Source organism: Bos grunniens, chromosome 22 (assembly GCF_055505025.1).
Source record: "Bos grunniens cultivar Pamir isolate PY7600 chromosome 22, Bosgru_T2T1.0, whole genome shotgun sequence".
NCBI classification, from domain to species: Eukaryota; Metazoa; Chordata; class Mammalia; order Artiodactyla; family Bovidae; genus Bos; species Bos grunniens.
In genome coordinates, this window is record NC_141186.1 from 36,952,042 (window position 1) to 36,974,623 (window position 22,582).

Here is a 22,582-nt window from a genome sequence, read left to right on the forward strand (position 1 = left end):
TTTGGAAGGAATGATGCTAAAGCTGAAACTCCAGTACTTTGGCCACCTCATGCGAAGAGTTGACTCATTGGAAAAGACTCTGATGCTGGGAGGGATTGTGGGCAGGAGGAGAAGGGGATGACAGAGGATGAGATGGCTTGATGGCATCACTGACTCAATGGACGTGAGTCTCAGTGAACTCCGGAAGTTGGTGATGGACAGGGAGGCCTGGCATGCTGTGATTCATGGGGTCGCAAAGAGTCGGACATGACTGAGCGACTGATCTGATCTGATATGATCTGATGCACCCCAGTGTTTATTGCAGCACTGTTTACAATACCCAAACATGGAAGCAACCTAAATGTCCATCAACAGAGGAATGGGTAAAGAATATGTGGGGGGTGTGTGTGTGTGTGTGTGTATGATGGAATATTAGCCATAAAAAGAACAAAATAATGCCATTTACAGTAGCATGATGGACCTAGAGATGATCATACTAAGTGAACTATGTCAGACAAAGACAAATATCACATATTACTAAAATGCAGAATCTAATTTTTAAAAGAAATGATGTAAATGAGCTTATTTACAAAATAGGAACAAACTCACAAATTTCAAGAACAAACTTATTGTTACCAAAGAGGAGATGTGAGGAAAGAGGGATATTATAAACCAGGAGCTTTGGATTAACATACACAAACTACTACATATAAAATAGATTGCCAACAAGGACCTACTGGTTAGTACAGGAAACTCTACTCAGTATTCTGTAATAATGTATATGGGGAAAGAATCTGAAAAAGAATAAGTAGATGTATATGTATAACTGAATCAATATGCTATACACATGAAACACAACATTGTAAATCAACTATATTGCAATAAAATTTTTTTAAAAAGATTCTCCTTGGCTGACAGTTCCCAGAGAGAGGGACTCCAACAGATGCTGAGCTTTCAGTCATTCAAGTAATAAGAACCTCAGTCTTCATCCTGGGAATCTGGGCAGCTTACTCTGGTACCCATCACACTCTCCTCTTTTTTTTTTATCCATAAACATTTACAATGATTACACTTTTCTCCTGTGTCTCATGCACTTGATGAGTGTGTCCGTGTTTTGTTGGCTGTTAGAGAAAAGTGGTGTATTTGCATAAAGAGAGCATGTGTTGACATGCAGTAGATCTATTGCTTTAAATTCATCTTGCAAGTGGTTTTCATTGAAATAGCACAAAACTAATGTCCTTTTAAAACTTTATTAAAATCATCTGGATGTGCTCAGTCTAATAAAAGCAGAGTACATGGCTGCTGGACTTCCTATAGATTTAGATATGGAGCAGAAAGAGGCTTAAGTAATATCCTGCATTTGAAATTGTGTAGAAAGATATGTTATTGGCCTCAAAAAATATGTCCCTTATGAAGTAGATTCACAACTAGCATCCCTGCTCCATTTCTGTTTGCATGACTTTTTGAATGTCTCTAGCATTCTGTCCTACTTGGTCTCTTCGTTCTCCATGTGGGTTCATATACATCATTGCTATTTTTCTAGAATTGCTGCCTTTCCTTGTTCAGTCTAAGACATTTCACCTCTCCACTCCAGAAAGGTCAATTCTGAAGTGAACCTTTACAAAGAGCTGTATCACCCTGAGCCTCAGAATCATTTCAACTGTCTTCCAGAAATTTGACCCTTCATCATAATTGAATTCTACTTAGTCTAGCCATTTTCATGATTAATTATAGATGGGAACTCTGGGCAGGATGGGGAAGCCATGTTTAATGAGGTCACTCAGGTGGCGAGGCTGCTTTCTAGGGCACTGTGAACTTTTACTAACTTTTGGCCAAAAAAGAAAAATCAAATAATTTATACTGTGTTGTTGAGTTACTTTAGAAAAAATGACACCAGTATTCATTAAGGATGTAAATGCTTATAAATACACTTAAACACATGCCTTCTACATTGAAAGCCACCCTGGAACCTAGATTATGTTTGATTTTAGGGCTTTGAAATGCAAAGCAGCACACTGAACACTGTTGGATGAAACGGTTCTGAAGTGGAGAACTAGGAGGAAGTCTTAAATAGCAGTACTCCAGCCAACGTACACAAACTGAACATTGCTTTTTGAACCTATGGCCATGTGCATTAAAGATGAATATTTTGCCTTTGAAAAATTAATGTCCCAGAGCTCTTGCAACCATTGTTTTTTTGTGAAATGGAGTATGCAAAATGTCTTATAAAAATGCGACCTTTTGGTGAATAGATTGTTTCTCCTCTTTTTTGGCTGTGTTACTCATTGGAAAGGCCCCTAAAGGAGCATTAAGCAAATGAGCAAATAGCTTTAAAAATCCTGTGACCATACTCAGAGGAACCTGGAGATGGATGGAGTCAGTGAGCGAGACCGGTTTTCATCCTTGTGTGAAACAAATAAAGTGTCTCTTTCTCCTCTTTTCTTTTCTTGATCTTTTAAAAATGTAAGGGCTCACTGCTTTTTCTTGTTTAACAGATTGAAGTTTAAACAAAGAAGGCTTCTTTGAAAGGTCCAAGTAAGAAATGCCAAGCTAAGGAGAATGGAGCTGGCCCGGGAGCTTTGTGAGTTATCAGGTAAATGTTATGTCTGGAGTAGAGACTTAAGATAACCAAGCCTCGTGGGGTCTTGGATCAATTTAATTTTGATAAATGACCAGTTTGGTAAATATTATTTACATTACTCCATAAGTCAGGTCTGTTTCTGATCCACTGATGTTTGAACAACTCGCATCATCGACTGTGGAAATAGCTTCTCAAATAATCCCCATGGGCTGGCTTATCCCACTGTTAGCTCACAATTAGAAGGATAATTAAGAATAAGGGTGCTTGGCTTTTGAACTAAAAATGAAAACATGAGCAAACGGCTCAGTAATCTAGATTTGAAGCAATTCTTGAGCCATAAGAACTCAGTATTCCCAACAATCTACAGAAGTGGTGTTATTTTAAAATTCGGCATCTGCTTTAAAAAATGACATTCTTAAATATTAGAAGATTTAAAAACAAAAACAGTTTTTAAGCATAGTCCTATCCCTTTAACACACACTTTTATTTATCTGTGTTTGGTTATATGTTTATTATACCTATATGTAAGCTATATATCTATACCTGTATATAAACATATAGGTTATGTGTTTATTGATTCATTCACTTCTTCATTCTGCAAGTGTTTAAATACTTAGAATGCATCAGTTAGTAGTTTATGCCAGAGATTAACCAACATTTTCTGTAGTGAGTCAGCCACATAGTAAAAGATTTAGGTTTTGAGGGCCACCCAATCTTTGTCACAACTGCTCAGGTCAGGTGTTATAGGGCAAAAGCAACTAAAGACAATATGTAAACACACAGATCTGATAGTTTCCCCCTAAAACTTTATGTACAAAGCAGGCAGTAGGTTGGATTTGGCCAGCTGGTCACAATTTGCTAAACTGTGGCATAAAACCATGGCATCCAAGAGCCAGACAAAATAGATAAAGTCCCATTGAACTTTAGTAAATATAGTATGTATAGTATAGTGTATATATATATATATATAGTATATATATATAGTATATATATATAGTATATATATATAGTATAGTAAATAGCCAATAAATGGTTTCAGTGAATACATAGTACAAATCAAAGAAACTATTAGGTTGGTGCAAAAGTAATTACGTTTATGGGTGCTAAATTTTAAATCACTGTAACTAGGCGCAAACACATGTTTATTAATCAAAATAAGAACCATTACAATCAACACATTTTTGCCAATGAGAAATTGTTTGTTACTATAGCATAAAAACCTATGCTTTGGGATTCAACGAACTCTTCTTGGATAGCTTTTTCTGCATCCTGCTGGTTGTGGAAGCATTTTCCATACAAAAAGTTGTCAAGATGCTTGAAGAAGTGGTAGTCAGTTGGACAGAGGTCACATGGATATTGCACCTGAGACAAAAATTGTGGACCAGTTTGTTCGCCTTTTGAAGCATTGGTTGGGTGATATGTAGCCAGGTCACAGAAAAGAATGGGGCTCTTTCTGTTGACCAATACTGGTTGCAGGAGTTGTAGATTTTTGTGCATCTCATCCATTTGCTGAGCATATTTCTCGGATGTAATGGTTTCACTAGGATTCAGAAAGCTGTAGTGGATTAAACTAGCAGCAGACCTCGAAACAATGACCATGACACTTTTATTGGTGCAAGTTTGGCTTTGGGAAGTGCTTTGGAGCTTCTTCTCAGTCCAGCCACTGAACTGGTCATCACTGGTTGTCACATAAAATTCACATTGTTGTTGCATAGAGTAACAACACTATGCAACAGAAAAATGACACTTCTAAAAGATTGTTTGATTTGCAGTCAGCTCTTGAGACACCCACTTATCGAGCTTTTTCATCTTTTCCATTTGCTTCAAATGCCAAATGACCATAGAATGGTCAGTGTTGAGTTCTTCAGCAACTTTTCTTGTAGTTGAAAGAGGATTAGTTTCAATCATCCTCTCAGTTGGTCGTTGTACACTTCCAGTGGCTAGCCACTGCACTCCTCATCTTCATGGCTCTAATCTACTTTGCAAAACTTCTTGAACCTACAATGCACTGTATGTTCATTAAAAGTTTCTGGGCCAAAAGCATTGTTGAAGTCACTAGTTGTCTCCACTGCTTTATGACCCATTTTGAGCTCAAATAAGAAAATCATTTGAATTGAATTTTGTCTAACATCATTTCCCTTGTCTAAAATACATATAAACAACAAGGAATAATTCATTAGCAAAAAATATAAAGCAAGAAATGCACGTTAAAATAATGTATAACAAAACCACATTTATTTAAGAATGTATTCTAATATCAAATGGCAAAATTCAATAATGCAAAACCAAACTTATTTTTGCACCAACCTAATATTCCATTAAGTGGGAAATTATCCCACTTAATCCTTCCTGTGTCATACATGTAGCTAAATCTAATTGATGAGCATATATATGAAGGAAAGATATCAAGGTAATAAAAGATATCAAGATAATAAACTTTTTCTAAATTCTTTGTTTCTGCTTTGGACAGAGAAACTGAAGAACTTTAGAATAGGAAAAAAATCACAAGCAAGGAATGTAAGTGCAAAGAGTGTTTGCCTTGTGGTAAGAAAATTTTTGTTCGCTTTAGGCACCCAGCTTTCTGGGTAATCCTGAAAATCAGAGTCTGAAGAAAGGGAGCAGACAAATGGGAACCTCATACTTTCTGCGCAGGGCCTGTGTTTTGCCACTCAGCAGGAGCCCTTCATAATTAAGTCAGTTAAGAAACAAGGTAGCTCAGACAGAAGCTCGTGTTCAGATCCATCAGGCACTGATTGTAAATGGCACAGTGCATGCAAAGCACAGTACATGATACGACGTTATAGAGAGGATATACTGATGAATGTGACAGATCCCTGTCTTTGTAGTTGGAGGGAGAGACAGGGACCTGGTAGATAGGACAGATTCAAGGCCAAGGTATCAAGTGATAGAGTAGGGGTGTGTGTGTGTGTGTGTTAGTTGCTCAGTAGTGCCTGACTCTTTGTAACCCCATGGACTGTAGCCCACCAGGCTCCTCTGTCCATGGGATTCTCCAAGCAAGAATACTGGAGTGGGTAGCCATTCCCTTCTCCAGGGGATCTCCCCAACCCAGGGGTTGAACCCAGGTCTCCTGCCTAGCAGCCACCAGGGAAGTCATGATAGAGTATATGGGAGGTCAACTCCTACTCTTCCCTCATATTCAGCATAGAGAAAGGGCTTACCCCTCATCCCATGCCTCAGGAAGGAAATGCACTGGAAATAATGTATTCCCTTCTCTTTCAGAAATATTTTCTCCTTGTTTGCTCTTCCCCTGGGGAAGAACAGTAATCTTTCTGGTGGATGAGATTGGAAAAGTATAGAGCGCAGTGTTTTCTGTATTCTTTTTTTTTCAGATGCTGGTCATGGCAAACATATATTTCTACATGCCAGATACCAACATTTTCATTCCTTTAATCCTCAAAGCAGTCCTGTGAGGTAGCACTTTATCATCCCCATCTTCTAGGTGAGGAGATTAACTCATAGAAACTCTGAGGCACTTGTATGTCTGCTTGGCTGATGAATGGCACAGCCAGGTTCACTCACTCAAACTCCAGGTCCTCGCTCTCAATTTCTCCCCTCTCTGGTTCCATGGAAGAGTGAAAGTGTACTGTTCACTTCTTCCGTGACATAAGCACACCTGAATCAGGGCAGGATCCTGGTCTTGCTTAAACCCTCTGTGCTCCTGATGGAGGCACAAGAGCAATTTTGAGGTGTAGATATGCAGGTTTCCTTCAGTTAAGGATATCCATTGCTAGATTTGGTGCAAGTTGGCAGAAAAGCCAATCATGTTCTTAAATTCAGCGATATTGGTGATAAAGCTAATATTTTTATCTCTCTTGATTTAACTGCTGCATCTCTTTCCCAAAATTTTGGTGCCCAGCCAACTCAGAGGAAAAAAGGTGATTAATTCTCACCCAGACTCCCATCATAAGTATGAATAATAGCAGTAGTAAGAAATATTCAACAACAAATATGGTATAGCAGACATTGTGATGAGTGCTTTAGCTATGTATCATCTCTTTGCATCTTCACCAGAATCTCAAATGAGTAGATACTCCATGTTATAGAAGAGAAAAGAGGGATTAAATTTTAGGTTGTCAAGTAGATTTCTGATGAATGAGAGTGTAATTATTTTATTGTCATTTCAGTTTCACAACATATTAATAGGCAAACCCAACACTTGATTGCAATGGTCTTTGATGTTAACTTCAAATATTCTGTTCTTCACAGAATCATTCACAATAGTTGATGTTTAATAGTGTCTAAGAGCATGCAAAGGTTAAAATAATTCACACTACTGGCCAACAAATAGCAGAATGAAGTTAGGTTAAGACATTTCAGTAGAAAACCTCTTTTATCTGTCTACTTCTTCCCACCTTTTTTCGGCATTGCCCTAGACAAGCCACCACTGTCTCTCACTTGTTCTACTGAAAGAGTCCTCATATCATCAACCATATGTATTTTGTCAGTGTCACATGTCTTCTCCGTAATGCACAAGCATGACCTCACTACAGGGCACTGGCCCCTGACACCCTCTCCAGTCCTTTCTCCTCCATTTCCCAGCCACACTTCAATTCCTTGGCTATCCTATGTCCTTCGTGATGTGATTTGTTGCTGTTGTTTTTCGTTTCTGAATATCCTTCCCTCTTCCTGAAACATCCTTTGCTAACCCATTTTCATATCCATAAAGAAACTTATCCTTTATGCTTCAATTTAAATATTGCTTCCTCTGAATTTCTTTTTTAGTAGCGCTTGTTAGAGGTCCTTGTGCTGTCTCATCCCTATATTTCTAGGACTTAGTTTATATTCATTTGGTTTTTGTAGCTATTCCTTTTTGTCTGACTTCATCTAAAATAAAGCTTTACAGGGGTATGATCTGAATCTGCCTTGCTCACTGCTCTGTTCTCAGTGCCAAGCATGTACTCACCTAGTTTATGTTGTTCATCAAACTGAATATGGTTGTGAAGGTTGTGTCCTGTACAGCTTCAAGGGCACTGTCCACATAGATGATGATATCACTGATGCTCCCTGGAAATGTGCAACACATCAACCCTATATTGAATGAAAGAATGAATAAATAAATAAGTAACACCATTATTACAGAATTACCTTATTGAAGAAAACTATGTTTGATGCCCAGTATTTCCTAGAAACAATAAAATCCCATGTGGTCATATATGCTTTGCATATATGTCACACTGAAGCAGTAATTTTGGCATTTTATGTGTTCCAAGTGAAATCTCTTTTGCCCTTATTGAAATTCTGCATCAATTTTTTCATAATCTTGAACTTAGTCCACAACCCTCCAGGTGCCCATATAGAGTCCCACTTTAGCTTTTTAATTGTACAGGGACCTCATTCTTGACTTGCAGGTGAGAATGAGCTGAAGCTGCATTCCATGTGTGAATCAAAATACATTTTTAATACAGTATTTTTATTCAGTGGGGCCCCTGAGTAAAACCTGCAATGTATTATAAAATGCTGGTAAATATATATACAATCATAGAGGGAAGGAATGAGTAACATCCAAAAGAAGGTTATAGATCATAGTGCTGAGAGCTGGATTACCTGGCACATGGCACTGCTCATAACTAAGTGTGTATTAGAAATCATAAATCTTAACCATGGTGCCCATCTCCAAGTCTTGCCATCTACATGTGTGACTCCAGGCTTTGCTACAGTAGAAATTGAACTGTGATTACTACTGATACCATTTATTAATAAATTTAAACAAGGCAGCAGTTTAAAAAATAAAATGGGAATTTGAATTGAACAAATCGTGGTTTCTTATAGGATATAATTGTTGCATCACCTCCAAAACTGCCATCATTTCACCTTGTAATTCACATTTGCACATTCCCCCAAGATGCTCTAAGCTCCCCATGGTTCTTTAATCTGTTTTACTATCTAACTTATGCACATTTGCCTTGCACATACAGAGTTTGTAAATCTTGGTATTCATAGGGTGACTGAATGAAATTATTAAACAGAATGGTTTCATTAAACCAGACTTAAAATTACACACCACCTCAAAAACATCACTTTATTGGCTTTTCAAACTGAGAACAGAACATTAACTTGGGCAAGTTTCTTACTGGGACTTAACCCATGAGATGGTAGATGTCTTGATGCACACCAAGATACCCCTTCAGGAATGAAGGGCTTACCCATGAACTGCTGGAAGTGCAGTCAGATGGCAACCTTGGTTATTTGGCCCCCCTTGGGAAAAGACTGCTCAGGAGAGCCACCAAGCCCTTCCCACATGTTCTCAGCCAATAGGTGGTCAACTCCAGCATGTCAAGTCTGCATACTCTTCCTCCAACTCGAGTCAATGCTGCAGAGCCACCTCAGCTCCAGAGCTTTTCTTGGGGTCAGCTGAACCCTGTCCTGAGAATACAACAGAGTTCAAGTTGTCCCTCTACCCCATCCTCCCTTTCACAGGTGTTCATCCCAAGAGCACTCCCTAATAAATCTCCTCAATTCTAGTATTTGCCCCAGAGTTTGTTTCCCATAGAGCATAGTGTATAACCCATGCGTCTATGTTTCAGAGAGTTAAAAGACAAAGGAATCAATTCAAGGAATATTCCCCCTTACTAGAACAATCTCAAAACAAGCGGCATTATTATTTGTGAAAGCGACTGGGTCTCAGTAGCAGCTGCAGCAGAGAGCTGGATTTGTGCTATTCGTGTCATAAACAGAAACACTCTCAGAGCTTAGAGTAACCAGCAGCATTGGCCTTCATTGCATGGGACCACTGCTCCCAAAACAACACTAGGAATTTAGGAAATTATGGTGGTGGAACAAACAGACACTTAATTAAGGGCAGTGTCAGAGTTTTGCATTTTTTAACTGACCTCCAGAAAACTATATTCCTCTAATGCTTGGTTATTGTTTGATTATATTTAATTTCCCAAAATGTGCAGTAACAAGACAACACTTGAAGAAGTCCCTAAGATCTAGAGGATTAAAAAGTCATATATTTTCCTTAATAACTATTATAACAAATGTAACTCAATGATACTGTAGTATAATTATATTTAATAACATATCATAATTATTGATGAGGCTTTTGTATAGAGGAGTCAGTGAACTACAGGTTGGGGGAGAAGCCTAGCCCACCATGGGCAGAATTTGGCCACAGCCATTCATTTAGAGATTGTCTCTGGCTGCTTTCATGTCACAATGGTAGAGTTGAGTAGCTGGGATAGAAACTGCACAGCCCACAAAATCTAATATGTTTATCATTTAGCCCTTTGCAGAAAGAATGCTGACCCCTGCTCTCATGTAGTAACATTTAATGATCCCAGTATTGTATTAAATGAAAGGAGAAATATTTGTTGAAGGAAAGTAACACTCCATATGTACATATACACACATGCGTGTGTGCATGCACACACACACACAAAACGTTATCTCTGGTCATTGAGATTAGAGGTGAATTTTTGTATTTTCTTCTTTTTGCTTTTTGTATTTTCCACAGGAAACATGCATTTTTTTAGTAATAAAACTAATAAATGCTATTTAGTGTGTAATTTTTTTCTTCGGAACCATTTAGAATTTTATTAGCTAGCTGTCTGTATAAAAAAAAAGTCATTTATCTAAAGTCCAATTAGAAAGCAGCTCTGAAAGTGTGCATACTGAAGGATTTGTACAAAGGATTTCATAACACTACTCTATGTCTAAGGAAAATATGCAAACCATGAAATTGCATATTCATAGAGAAGCTTGCCCAGCTACTGGATTAAGCATCCAGTTGGCGATCAGAAGCTTAAAAAGAAAAAAAAACCAAAAACAGCCCTGGGTTATTTTGTGACAGCTGGCTCCATTTGGTAAGCCTATACACTCTGTGCTAAGAAATATGGTTTATTCAACTTCTGATTTGTAATGCTTTTTAAATTCTCCCATCAATTTTCTTGTGTGTTTCAAGAAGAAAATGCCAAAAAAGCTTCCATTTTCCAAAACCAGGCCATTTCTAGACTATAAAAATAAGACAGTGGTCATTAAAATAATATAGCTAATCATTCTTAAACCGTTTTCTTAATAAATAACAAGACTCAAGTTCAGTGCTGTTTACCAGTATCCTGTTTTTTTTTTTTAATTGGGATATAGCTATCTTAAAATGTTATGTTAGTTTCTACTGTGAAATGAAGCAAATCAGCCACGTGCATGCATGCATGCTAAGCTGCTTCAGTTGTGTCCCACTCTTTGTGACTCTATGGACTGTAACTTGCAAAGATCTTCTGTCCATGGGATTCTCCAGGCAAAAATAGTGGAGTGGGTTACCATATCCTCCTCTAGGTGATCTTCCTGACCTAGGGATTGAACCACGTTTCCTGCGGCTCCTGCACCACAGGTAGATTCTTTACCACTGAGCTACTGGGGGAGCCCCTAAATCAGCCATATGTGTGTGTGTGTGTGTGTGTGTATATATATATATATATATCCTCGCTCTTAGACCTCCTTCCCATCCTCCCCAATCCCACCCATCTAGGTCACCACAGAACACTGAGTTGAGCTCCTTGCCCTGTACCGCATATTCCCATTCAGATCAGATCAGATCAGTCGCTCAGTCATGTCCGACTCTTTGTGACCCCATGAATCGCAGCACGCCAGGCCTCCCTGTCCATTACCAGCTCCTGGAGTTCACCCAGACTCACGTCCATCGAGTCAGTGATGCCATCCAGCCATCTCATCCTCTGTCGTCCCCTTCTCCTCTTGCCCCCAATCCCTCCAGGCATCAGAGTCTTTTCCAATGAGTTAACTCTTCGCGTGAGGTGGCCAAAGTACTGGAGTTTTAGCTTTAGCATCATTCCTTCCAAAGAAATCCCAGGGCTGATCTCCTTCAGAATGCACTGGTTGGATCTCCTTGCAGTCCAAGGGACTCTCAAGAGTCTTCTCCAACACCACAGTTCAAAAGCATCAATTCTTCGGCGCTCAGTCTTCTTCACAGTCCAGCTCTCTCATCCATACATGACCACAGGAAAAACCATCAGATCAGATCAGATCAGTCGCTCAGTCGTGTCCGACTCCTTGTGACCCCATGAATCGCAGCACGCCAGGCCTCCCTGTCCATCACCAACTCCCGAAGTTCACTGAGACTCACATCCATCGAGTCAGTGATGCCATCTAGCCGTCTCATCCTCTGTCGTCCCCTTCTCCTCCTGCCCACAATCCCTCCCAGCATCAGAATCTTTTCCAATGAGTCAACTCTTTGCATGAGGTGGCCAAAGTCCTGGAGTTTCAGCTTTAGCATCATTCCTTCCAAAGAAATCCCAGGGCTGATCTCCTTCAGAATGCACTGGTTGGATCTCCTTGCTGTCCAAGGGACTCTCAAGAGTCTTCTCCAACACCACAGTTCAGAAATACCAATTCTTCGGCACTCAGCCTTCTTCACAGTCCAACTCTCACATCATACATGACCACAGGAAAAACCATAGCCTTGACTGGACGAGCCTTTGTTGGCAAAGTAATGTCTCTGCTTTTGAATATGCTATCTAGGTTGGTCATAACTTTCCTTCCAAGGAGTAAGCATCTTTTAATTTCATGGCTGCAGTCACCATCTGTAGTGATTTTAGAGCCCAGAAAAATAAAGTCTGACACTGTTTCCACTGTTTCCCCATCTATTTCCCATGAAGTGGTGGGACCAGATGCCATGATCTTCGTTTTCTGAACGTTGAGCTTTAAGCCAACTTTTTCACTCTCCACTTTGACTTTCATCAAGAGGCTTTTGAGTTCCTCTTCACTTTCTGCCATAAGGGTGGTGTCATCTGCATATCTGAGGTTATTGATATTTCTCCCGGCAATCTTGATTCCAGCTTGTGTTTCTTCCAGTCCAGCGTTTCTCATGATGTACTCTGCATATAAGTTAAATAAACAGGGTGAGAATATACAGCCTTGATGTACTCCTTTTCCTATTTGGAACCAGTCTGTTGTTCCATGTCCAGTTCTAACTGTTGCTTCCTGACCTGCATATAGATTTCTCAAGAGGCAGATCAGGTGGTCTGGTACTCCCATCTCTTTCAGAATTTTCCACAGTTTATTGTGATCCACACAGTCAAAGGCTTTGGCATAGTCAATAAGGCAGAAGTAGATGTTTTTCTGGAACTCCCTTGCTTTTTCCATGATCCAGCAGATGTTGGCAATTTGATCTCTGGTTCCTCTGCCTTTTCTAAAACCAGCTTGAACATCAGGAAGTTCACAGTTCACATATTGCTGAAGCCTGGCTTGAAGAATTTTGAGCATTACTTTACTAGCCTGTGAGATGAGTGCAATTGTGCAGTAGTTTGAGCATTCTTTGGCATTGCCTTTCTTTGGGATTGGAATGAAAACTGACTTTTCCAGTCCTGTGGCTGCTGCTGAGTTTTCCAAATTTGCTGGCATATTGAGTGCAACACTTTCACAGCATCATCTTTCAGGATTTGGAATAGCTCAGCTGGAATTCCATCACCTCCACTAGCTTTGTTCATAGTGATGCTTTCTAAGGCCCACTTGACTTCACATTCCAGGATGTCTGGCTCTAGGTCAGTGATCACACCATCATGATTATCTGGGTCGTGAAGATCTTTTTTGTACAGTTCTTCTGTGTATTCTTTCCATCTCTTCTTAATATCTTCTGCTTCTGTTAGGTCCATACCATTTCCGTCCTTTATCGAGTCCATCTTTGCATGAAATGTTCCTTTGGTATCTCTGATTTTCTTGAAGAGATCCCTAGTCTTTCCCATTCTGTTGTTTTCCTCTATTTCTTTGCATTGATCGCTGAAGAAGGCTTTCTTATCTCTTCTTGCTATTCTTTGGAACTCTGCATTCAGATGTTTATATCTTTCCTTTGGTCCTTTGCTTTTCACTTCTCTTCTTTTCCCAGCTATTTGTAAGGCCTCCCCAGACAGCCATTTTGCTTTTTTGCATTTCTTTTCCGTGGGGATGGTCTTGATCCCTGTCTCCTGTACAGTGTCATGAACCTCATTCCATAGTTCATCAGGCACTCTATCTATCAGATCTAGGCCCTTAAATCTATTTCTCATTTCCACTGTATAATCATAAGAGATTTGATTTAGGTCATACCTGAATGGTCACCACAGAACACTGAATTGAGCTCCTTGCCCTGTACCGCAGATTCCCATTAGCTATCTATTTTACACATGGTAATATATATATATATATTAATATGTCAACTGCATCCTCTTAACAAACAAGAAATACTCTTTACCTATTTTCAGATGGGGAAACTGGTCCTCAGGCAGGTTGAGTAGACGCCCAAAGGCTCAGCAGTCTAATACACGACTTAGCCAAATGTCCAGAGGTCAAGCCAACTCTCTCTGACTCTAGAAATCTGAGTCCTCACTCACCAACCTGTGTGGTTTCCTGACCATCTGCATATATCAAAGCATGATATAATCCTAGCACCCATCTCTGTGGGAACATGTAGTTGGTATTCAAAAATATCTATAGAATGACCAAAAGACTGTGCAGTTTAGTCCATTCAGTAAAGCCTGGCACAAAGAAGTAGGAGTTGTAACATTAAAAGATATCAGGAGATCTTGGTTTTTATGTATAAAATTATTTGGGGAGAGTATTTTCAGAGTGGGTATAAAGCAGTAGCAGACTGCTGTGTAATATTAGAACACTTCTTATTGGAAGTAACTTCAGGAAACTGTTTTGTATACACATTTTATAAGTCCAAATTGATTTAATTCAAATATTAAATTTTGTATAAAAACCATATTTGCGTAACCTGATATAATATTACATGTCAGTATCACATAGAAAAACATCAGAATATGATTTTTATTTCCATTTTCTTCCACTCTCTTAGGCATTTTTAGACTGCTATTCCGGTGCTTTGCTCACTGGTAAACTGAGCTTTTTCTGTTTTTTTTTAAAAAAATCTCTTATGAATTAAAGCAAATATTACTGTATTTCTGGCTTAGAAACTATGGGTCTGTATAGATGCTGAAAAAGGTATATCTTCATAATGCATCCTTTCCTGTTCCTAAATCAAAGCAGAATGAATTTTTGAGATTTAGAAATTAGCATCAATATTTCAAAAAAAAAAAAAAAGAAATTAGCATCACTTAATCACACCAAATAAAAGTCAGTTGTTGCCAAATCTATTTTTTAAATAAAATTATGCATTTTTATCCTTCCATTGTATATCAATATAAAGAGAAAATAAAGTACGGGCTTGAAACTAATATTTGAAAGTTGGCAATCACCCCCTGCCGAAGTTGTGGCAATTTGTATTTCCATTTGAAATACAGTAATCGGTGAATTGGGGTTTCCCTGGTAGCTCAGCTGCTAAAGAATCCACCTGCAATGCAGGAGACCACAGTTCAATTCCTGAGTTGGGAAGATCCCTTGGAGAAGGGAACGGCTACCTACTCCAGTTAAAATAGAATATAATGTTTTTATACTTTTACAAATGCCAGGCTTGACAAAATGCTGTCAGTGTAGATACTTTATCATTATCTCCATTTGACAGAAGAGAAACTTCTGAGGCTCAAAGAAATCAAGAAACTTACTCAAGATCACACTGCCATAACAAAGCAAAGCTGGGATGTGAATTCAACTATCGCAGCTTCTAGGGTAGAGTTGCTCAACCTCAGCACTACTGACATTTTGGACTGGATAGTCTTTTGCATGGGGGGGCAGAGGCTGTCCTGGGCATTGTAGGATGTTTAGCAGCATCTTTGACTTCCACACATCAGATGCCAGCAGTACCTCCCTCTCAACAGGTTGCAACAATCGTAAATGTCTCCAGACATTGTCAAATTTTCACTGGGAAAATAAAATCAGCCCTGGGTTATAGCCACTGCCCTAAGACTCCTGTCCTAACTGCTGTGCTTTTCTGCCTGCCTTTCAATTTAGGTCAAGATCACCATTCCAGAATGAACCCCTAGTAAGCTTGTCATAGTCCATGCATGTCTGGGCCTCAGCCAATTTAGTTTCTCTCTCATTTTACGTAGGAAGGAAATGCCAGGCGCCCACAACCTGGAGTGATTTAGGATATGTACCCAAAGCTAAAATTAATTAAAAAAAAATAATGAATTGCCCTGCTCTCATTACCAGAAATTTGAGCCAGAAATGGATCCATGTGCTTGGGATGAGATTGTAAAAAGGGGAGGGGAATAGGAAGACTTACTCAAGCTCAGAGTGCTCACTAATTTCACTCAGAATTAATTTGATGAAGAACTAGAATAAGAATTGCAAAGTCATCAAAGATGATGGCTTTTCCTTTATGACCCTTGGCACCAGAACAAAGAGCCTATTTTTGTGGGTTTTGGGGTTTCCAGAATAAAGGGAATAAAATGTTTAGGTAATGTTTGGATGGTTTAGAGACTGTATGTACATTAGTGATAGGTCAGTTAATATCTGCACAGTTCAAAGAGGCAATTATTTTAATTTATAAATCACTTCAGAGGTAGGGAGCTGCCATCCATGAATGTGGTTTTTACAAATAAGAGTGCTCATTGTTATGTGTTTGTGTATGTGCTTTTCTACCCATGTTATTCTATCTGGCCTGAATTTTCCAACCAGATCACATACCTCTGTGATTATGTATTTGTCTCTAGAGCACTGCCAAATACATAAAGCATTGTATCTGCAATTTGACCCTTGGCTGAGACCACCCTCTTTTTCGAGTTTTCACTGTGCTGAAAGGTACCACCACGCACAATGTTGCTTCTAGAAAAGGACTTCTTATATTACACTCTAAATGGCAGAGTCTGGGACTAAGCCTCCCCAGGGGGTGACAGTGCCTCTTGGTAATCATTCAAAAAGGAGAGAGGGCCAAAGTGATTCTGGGCATGGAAGGCTTATTAGACACTTTGACAACTGGTAAAAAGTTCCCAAGTGTCAACACAGAGATTTCCTTTAAAACCATGCCCTAAGCATCTGTTTATTTTGTCTTATTTTTTTAATTACTAAATGACAAAAAGTATCAAGCATAGTGCTCAATTCTAGGGGAATAAGAGTATGTAAGACAAATACAACCCGATGTGGGAGGCAAACTAGGAAGCTGGGATAAGAGTGTAGACTGATGGTTGCAGTAATTAGTAAATTATAAGGTACTAGAGAGGCTACATCGGAGAAGGCAGTGGCATGCCACTCCAGTACTCTTGCCTGGAAAATCCCATGGATGGAGGAGCCTGGTGGGATGCAGTCCGTGGGGTTGAAAAGAGTCGGACATGACTGAGCGACTTCACTTTCACTTTTCACTTTCGTGCATTGGAGAAGGAAATGGCAACCCACTCCAGTGTTCTTGCCTGGAGAATCCCAGGGACGGAGGAGCCTGATGGGCTGCCATCTATGGGTCGCACAGAATCGGACACGACTGAAGCGACTTAGCAGCAGCAGCAGAGAGGCTACATATGTGGCTCAGTGGTAAAGAACCCAACTGTCAATGCAGGAGATGCAAGAGACACAGGTTCAATCCTGGTTGGGAAGATCCCCTGGAGAAGGAAATGGCAACCCACTCTAGTATTCTTGCCTGGAGAATCCCATGGACAGAGGAGCCTGGCGGGCTACAGTCCATAGAGTCTCAAAGAATCTAACACAACTTAATGACTAAGGAGCAAGAAAGATACTAGAAAAGGTGTTGTGGTTGGCAAAGCTTCCAGAAGGAAGTAACATCTTCTTCAAAGCTGAAAGATGAACATGTGTTAGTTTGGTGAACTAGAAGAGGGTGTGTTCCAGGCAGAAGGGTGAGGCATGGAGAAAAGGCCCAGAGGCAAGAGAGAACACAGTGATTTCAGGAAACCAAAGGAAAAATGGAAAGATAGACCAGTGAGGGGCAAGCAGTGAAGCTCAAGATCAGAGCACAGATAGGATTGCAAAACGTTTTCCAAGTCATGTTAGTTGACTTTACCCTAAGGGCATTGGCATGTAATGGATATGTTTTAAGCTGGGGAGTGATATGGTCAGATTAGGAAAACCAACAGGAGGAGACATAAATGGCAAGGCAAGAGTAAAGGGGTTTGATAATACATCAGGGAAGATAGTATATCAGTAGGCTCAGGGACTGGAAAGGAGGAATTTGTCAGTGCTATTTAATGGAAGAGAATTAAATGAAGAATAAAAAAGATCTTGCTGATAATAAAGTCACTTTAATAACCCTTCCCATTATATAATACTCCTTCCCCTTTAACACAGCATATTTCTATTGCAGAAGAATGACCATTATATACTCTATATTTATGACTGATTTCATGAATAAAAATTACAAATATTATTGAGCATCTCCTACATGCCTGGCATTATTCTAGTTACTGAAGAAACTACTATATATAGACCAGAGACCATTCCTACCTTCAGTAAGTTTGATTTTAGTGATGGAAACAGACAGTAATGGGCAAATCTGTTTCTATATCTGAGTCTATTTCTGTTACATAGTCATATTTTAGATTCCACATACAGGCGACATTATATGCTATCTATCTTTCTCTGACTTCACTTAATATGATAATCTCCAGGTCCATCCATGGATTAATAATTTATTATTAATTAATAATAAATTGCATTATTCATTCTTATTTATGGCCGAGCAATATTCCATGGTATATATGTACCACATCTCTTTATCTGCTCATCTGTTGATGGACATTTAGGTTTTTTCCATGTCTTGGCTATTGTAAATAGTGCTGCTGTGAACATTGAGGTACATTTATCCTTTCGAATTAGAGTTTTGTCTGGATATATGCCCAGGAGTGGGATCACTGGCTCACATGGTAACTCTGTTTTTAGTCTTTTGAGAAACCTCCATATAATTTTCCATAGTGTCTGTACCAATTTACATTCCTACCAACAGTGTAGGAGTGTTCCTTTTTCTTGGAGGCCATCTACTTTATGACTGTACATTGTTAAAACCATTCCAGTACTTGGAATAAATAGTCCTTCCTGGAACTGTGGCCCTTCCCAGGATTCACTGATGAAAATGTTTTATTATAAGATTTCTACTTTCTTCCTTGGGATGATAGCCTTGTTGGTGCAATATACTTTGTGGGGAAAACAGATCAGATGACCTAGGTAGAGCCTTCCCATAAACATAAATGATTATTTATGTCCAAAGACCAGGCTGCTGGACACTGACCAATTGTCAAGCCCTTTCTCAGAGGAAGAGCAAAACAATACTTCATGCTTTCCCAGCGCTCCACTTAAAGGGAACACATCCCGCATGAGTGCGGTTTTTGCTCTGTGCTGGCCAGCCACCTTGTTATAATTAATTCTGTTCCTTAATCACAGGAAAAGTGTTTAGGAAACTGAAATAATGAGAGAGGATCATCATCAGGATCATGTGTGTTCGAAGGACTCCCTGTGCACTGCCAAGTTTCCTCCTGCCTGAGCACAGAGTGATGACAAAGCAGTAGACAGACAGATGTGGGTGTGTGTGCTCACTGGGTTCCATTCCCTGTGGATTCTGTGGCCTTAGTTTCCTGAGTTTGTAAAATGGAAATCACACTTGGCTCATATGTCTGTGATGATAGGGGAATTCATTGGTCTCCATAGAGTAGATTTTCTCTGGTTTATGTGGCAGCTTTGCTTCATTTGGGCTCCACTTAAAAAAAAACAACAAAACAAAACAGAATAGCAGGCTTAATGGCTTCCCAGGGGTCTCCATGGTAAAGAATCCACCTGCAATACAAGGGTTGGAGCCCTGGGTCAGGAAGATCCCCTGGAGAAGGGCATGGCAACCTGCTTCAGTATTCTTGCCTGGAGAATCCCATGGATAGGGGAGCCTGGCAGGCTACAGTCCTTGGAGTCACAAAGAGTTGCCCATGATCAAGCACACACGCACATCAGTCTTTATAGCCTTCAAGGGCTACAGCGCTTGGAGTCACAGAAAGTTGCACATGACCAAGCACACATGCATGTCAGTCTTTATTTCTTCTGCAGCCATTGTCTTCGACTGGCAGTGTGAGCAGAATGTTATTAACATGGCTTCATTTTATCATCACCAAAGAGTGGCAGTGAATCAACATGCTGTTTATAAAGGAAACATTGAGATTGTCTTTCTGATGAAAGACTTACCTAAAGGCTATGGTTTGTTATTGAAGTAATATCAGTGCCTAGTAAAATTTAAAAATACAAAACAAGATGAGGGTTGGAGCAAGAGAAGGTAGAGAAGGAGAATTCTGGGAGAAGTTAAATTATACTTGGCTGGTCCTTAACATGTTACATCATATTGTTATGAAAACATCATGGTCTTACAAAACTTTTGTGAATGTACCATTAATTGTTTGTAATCTAATGGCATTATTTCAATCATATTAAAATGAAGAACATTTGCTGCTGTGACAGATATGATAATAGCTTTCTGCTGTGAAAGGCATTCATTTTGAAACTTTGAAGTAATTATTTCTGAGGAGAGGGTACACGTCAGCATAATACCTTCCACTTTTTACATCTAAAGTTATATTTTATGGCAGCTAATCTCAGTAAACAGAGGCAGTGGGAGGCCATGTAATGTTGAAAGAACTATAGAAAAGGATTTGCTTTGTAATTAACTGTTAACACTTCATGAATGGAAATACAGTTGCACAGGTGACATCTGGGCTCTGGAATTAGAAAGACTGATATTCCAATCGCAGTTCTAACTCTTACAGCCATATTGCCTTTTAGGACAGATTAAACATTATCTCTAAGCCTGTATTTCCTTATCTGCAAAATGGAGATAATAACAATACTATTTACCTTACAAGTTTTAATTAAATTTGAATCTATAAGCCTTATAACAACAATTAAAATGGTAACATAGCAAGAGCTCAAAAAACATTAACCATTGTTGACATTAACTGTTACTTTTAGCAGGTTCCTTTAGGAACCTAGGCTTTAAATTTCTCACTTTTAAAATAGGAGATTTGGACTAGCATCCCTGTTTCCCAAAATTAATCATTCAAACATGGCATTCAAAGTTTTTGCCCTTTGGGAAAAAATATCATGAAATATAACCTCAAAAGAATAAAACCATACACACAGATATTCAGAATACCTGTATAAATCTGTAAATCTAAAATAAATCTATAATATAGGTACATTGGTTTTAATTTAATAGCATAAGATATCATCATACCTGTCCTTCCAATGTGATATGATAGAAGGTGTTGTCACTGAAGGCTTATTTGTGAGCACATTTGGATATCATATCTATACCAAATGGACTAGCAGCATCTTCTATTCTTTAGGCTTATCCAGAGTAATAATAGCTTGATATCTTTTTGTTTCAAATATACATTGATAGATACATGTGAAACTGGTAGGTACGGTAGCTGAGAGCACAGACCTGGGAGCCAGAAAACCTGGGTTCAAATCCCAGCTTTGCAAATGGCTAGCTTTGTGATGACAGGCAAAACATTTAACATCTCTGTGCTCAGATTCCTCTTCTGTAAAATCAAAATAATAAGAGTGTCTAATTCTTACTGTTATTGTGAAATTTTTAGATAAGTTAGTAATGTAAAGTGCTTGGAACAGTGCCTGGTACCAACATCTGGTTAAGGAACTTTACCTACCGATATAGGCAAATATTGCACTTCAGTGAACATTGTCTTGTGTTACCTTTGTTTTCCACTGTGGTTCTGAATTCTTTAAGGGGTTCAGAAGGGAAACTGGATCCTCATACTTGGAGTAGACCCCTGAAGCTTCTGGTTCAGGTTTTTCCTTCTATAAGATTATTATAGTATTATCTTCTTCTAGGTACTTCCTAAAAATGGTAAGGTCTAAGGAGGTAATGAATTGGCATTTGAATAGTTTTAAATTCCCCAACACTTGATGGTTTCTACCATCCTATTGTTAGCTGATGGTCTGTGATTCTTTATCCTGAGCAGAGAGGATCAATGTAAGAACCAAATGTTGGCTGGTGACTCTCCACTGCTTCAGATAACCACAAGGGAAAAGAAAGCCATTTCTCTTGCTATGGCTTTCCTGCCAACAACATTGAAGAAAATGAGACATAATGTGAATACCATATGTCTAAATATATTACTGTTCCATTTGGTCATAAAAATATAAGTCTCTCTGGCCTACCATATTTGAAACCCAAATCATTTATATCTCAGACTCCAATCCTTCCTTTAAATCTTCACACACCTGCAACATGATGACATCCAAAATAAGCATGATGCATTGAAAAATGGGAGATTTCTGTCTAAAAAGAGTCTCTACAAGGAAACGGGAATTTCTGTGCCTAGAGATTGGAAGTAAAATATACAAATGGGCATAGTGTGGCCATAGATCCCAGCCTCTGTATGTGCTGGGAGAAATTCACAGGGATAAATCAAGTGTTTGAATTACTCAAGTAGAATTACTGTGTTTTTAATTATTATGTCTCAGAGGAGAAAGTTTTGGAAAATCACACTGAACTGGTAATTATGCTCTTAGATGCACTACAACCAGTTTCAGTAGCCCACAGAGACCCCTGTACCTCTCAGCTTGAAGGCACTCAGGTTTCCTCTGGGTATCAGACAAGTTCTTGCGTCAGAGCTGTAAGCATGTGGACAAGTCTAAACTAAGGCAGCAAGAAGGGATGATGAGTAGGGAAACCAAGGGCAGGGAAAGTTGTTTTAGCCAACATTGATTTTGTTTCTTTTGAAAAGAGATGATTCAAAGTCAAGAGAACATATATAGTTTGGTTTCGCTTCATCTATTACCCAGCTGACCACCTTTGGGATAAGAATTCCCTCCTCAGAGATTATCTGTATATCCAGAATCCATCTATAGGTTTCCAAGTGTGAACTGACCATGGTTGTGATTTGGTAATTTTAGATAGGAAAGTCATAGTATATATTGTGTGCATGCTAAGTCATTTCAGTTGTGTCCGACTCTTTGCGACCCTATAGACCCTGTAGCCCGCCAGGCTCCTCTGTCCGTGGGATTCTCCAGGCAAGAATACTGGGGTGGATTGCCATCCCCTTTTCCAGGGGTTCTTCCCAACCCAGGGATCTAACCCATGTCTCTTAAATCTCCTGCATCTGTAGGCAGGTTCTTTACCACTAGCGCCACCTGGGAAGCCCTAGTATACTTTATATGCTGCAAAAT

General features: G+C 39.2%; 2 long non-coding RNA genes across 26 annotated transcripts in view; one reads left to right on the top strand and one right to left on the bottom strand.

Annotated features, from left to right (window-relative positions):
• Positions 1–22,582, bottom strand: part of LOC147348293 (uncharacterized) — a 360,187-nt gene that overhangs the window by 161,963 nt on the left and 175,642 nt on the right. For all 25 annotated transcript variants that reach the window (XR_015151369.1, XR_015151377.1, XR_015151372.1 and 22 more), the window contains one exon: positions 7,485–7,609. This is a non-coding gene — a long non-coding RNA (uncharacterized LOC147348293). The remainder of the gene's footprint in view (positions 1–7,484; positions 7,610–22,582) is intronic.
• Positions 1–22,582, top strand: part of LOC147348294 (uncharacterized) — a 64,214-nt gene that overhangs the window by 24,793 nt on the left and 16,839 nt on the right. Inside the window, exon 2 of the long non-coding RNA XR_015151417.1 lies at positions 2,475–2,572. This is a non-coding gene — a long non-coding RNA (uncharacterized LOC147348294). The remainder of the gene's footprint in view (positions 1–2,474; positions 2,573–22,582) is intronic.